The sequence below is a fragment of the Choloepus didactylus genome, chromosome 1 (genome assembly GCF_015220235.1).
Source record: "Choloepus didactylus isolate mChoDid1 chromosome 1, mChoDid1.pri, whole genome shotgun sequence".
NCBI lineage: Eukaryota > Metazoa > Chordata > Mammalia > Pilosa > Megalonychidae > Choloepus > Choloepus didactylus.
This window is the reverse complement of record NC_051307.1, coordinates 10,191,895-10,194,641: the sequence shown is the minus strand read 5'-3', so window position 1 is coordinate 10,194,641 and position 2,747 is coordinate 10,191,895. Positions and strand designations below refer to the sequence as shown.

General features: G+C 39.4%; 1 pseudogene; it reads right to left on the bottom strand.

Moving 5' to 3' along the window:
• Window positions 1–1,913: 1,913 nt before the first annotated feature.
• LOC119542846 lies at window positions 1,914–2,438 on the bottom strand (annotated as a pseudogene).
• Window positions 2,439–2,747: the final 309 nt, after the last annotated feature.

Below are 2,747 nucleotides of genomic sequence, written 5' to 3'. Positions count from 1 at the left end.
GGTCTGGAGGTCTGTTTTAGTTTCCTAGGCTGCTCAAAGCAAATACCATGAAATGGGTTGGCCTTAAACAATGGGAAATTATTGGCTTATGGTTTGAGGCCTTGAGAATATCCAAATTAAGGCATCATCAAGGTGATGCTTTCTTCCCAAAGACCGCTGATCCTTGGTTCCTCTGCCACATGGCAAAGGACATGACGGCATCTCCTGGTCTCTCCCTTCTCTTCCGGGTTTTGTTGATTCCAGCTTCTTGCTTCCGTAGCTTTCTCTCTCGTTGTCTGAACTTCATTCTCTTATGAAGAACTCTAGTAAGAGGATTAAGACCCACCCTGGGCCATGCCTTAACTGAAGTAACCTCATCAAAAGGTCCTACTTACAATAGGTTTATATCTACAGGGATGAATTAGCTTTAAGAACATGATTTTCTGGGGTACATAGTGTTCCAAACCACTACAAGTTCTCAGCTGGGCCAGATATTATCATGGGCTTTGTTTATTCATCCTGAGGATCATCTGGGAGGGAGTTGAGAAATAATTAGGCAAATAAAATTTACACAGAACTTTTCTATGTCAAATATCCAAACTACTTCATGTTTCTGGAACTCTAATAAACCCCAGGAATGAGTCTGAGATGTGGGAGTTTGGGTCCTAAAATCAGGAAGACATTGAACTTTTTTTTTTTTGTATGATTGTATGATCTCATTTATATGAAATACCTATAATAAGCAAACTTTATAGAGACAGATAGTAAGTAGATTACAGGTTACCAGCGACCATGGCTGTAGGAAGGGGGGAGGAGTGGAGTGTGCGGGGAAGGGGGAGTTATTGCTTAATGGGTGCAGAGTTTCTGTTTGAGGTGATAAAAAAGTTGAGGTAATGGATGTTAGTGATGGTAGCACAATATTGCGAATAGAATTAATGCCAATGAATTGTATACTTAAAAGTGGTTAAAATGAGAAATTTTGAGCTATTTGCAAAGTAATATATATATGTGTGTGTGTGTGTGTGTATATATATATATATATATTAAATTGAAAAAACAGTTCTATCTCCCACCCCAATTTTCCACCTCTCTTCCCAAGGGATAACTAATGTTACCAGTTTCTCAGCAGGTCTCTGAATTTGTGTCCTTTCTCGCATAAATGGTAGCACATGCTACATACAGAAGAGAACTCTTCAGAGACTTTCTGAGTTAGCATACTTTCTCTCCATCCTTATTGCAATTATTCAATCCATTGTTACTTTGTAGAATGTCTCTCAATTTTGCTTGTCTGGTGTTTCCTTGTGATTAAATTAAGCATGAGCACTTTTGGCGGTAATACCACAGAAAAGATATTGTGTCTTTCTTTGATGCTTCATTTCAGGAGGCACCTCATGTCAGTCTGTATTATTTTTGGTAAAGCGAATTTCTAGCATTTGGTTAAGGTGGATTCCATCAGGTTTCTCCATTGAAAATTTACAGTTTTCCTTTTGTAATTAATAAGTAATCCGTGGGTCGATTCTTTGAGACAATACGTATCTTGTTCTTCAAAAAATATTCACCTTAGATTTTTATATGCACTGATGGTTTTTCCCCAAATCATTTATTACTGTGATGATTACAGAATGACATATATTCATTTTATTTTCACTGTCCTCACCTCTGCTGAACTCTAGATCCGGGCTGGGTCATCAGTGCTCTGGAGTGCCTCTTGGACCTGTCTTTGCCTCCTGAAGTCTTGCTTACTGTTTCTGGAATGCTTAACTTGCAGTCTCAGAGGAAGAGTGCATTCCTGGAAGAGAGAGAAAGACGGACTCAGAATGATGATATCAAATACACTGATCTAGTTTCTGTGCCCCCTCAGTCTGGTTGCAGAGAAATGAAACAGTGGCTAGTGAAGTTGGTGATATTTTTTGTTGCTTCTATGCCTTGAACTCTCATCTCAGAGATTGTGTCCCTTGTATTTGTACTAAGATCTCATCAAGTTCTCTTTTTCTCTGGACAAGGAATCCAGATCTTTGGTTTTGAAACCAAATTTGGACTCTTGACTCTGAAACCCCAATTTCTTTAGCAAGTTGTTCTCTGGAATCAATCCCAGAGTACGAGTTGTTCTTGAATGCCTTGATGAGAGCGCATAGTTGGGAAGAGGTACGGGGGGTCGGCACCATCTGGCTTCTCTATCTTGAATCTCTGCGTGGAGGGGAGGGGGTCTTGTCTATTGGCTTGGCTTGATTCTAGGGCCTGCTTGGGTTCTGTTCTTCTTCAGAAAGAGTGTCAAGCTCTTCGATTCTAAAACCAAATCTGTTAATTTCTAAAGCAGGTTTTTGTTTGGTAGCATATCCCGGGCAAGGTTTTCGGTTGAAAGTGTCAGTGAGGATTTTCAACCAATCCGCTGTGAATTTGGCGTGACTGTATCTTCGATGTATAGTGATCATCTTGTTTGCAGAGTTGTTCTTGGTCATGTTGAAAGAGATTACTGGTTGTTCAAACATGTGACTAGGAGTCGACATTGAACTTCTGGGTAGACAACTGGACATAGGGGGAAATGCCTTTAACGCCTATATTATCTACAATAAAATAAAATCAATATTCAGGCATCTTTTTGAAACTGCAGGGAAGGGAGATGCTGAAATGTTTCTATAAAATGAGGAATGGTGAATGAGAAAGATAGTGGGAAACCCATTACTAAGTTAAGCTATATAAAATGTCACTGTTGCTATCTTTCATGTGTTGTGAACATAGAAATATTTTGCTCTCTCAGGCCTCTAACC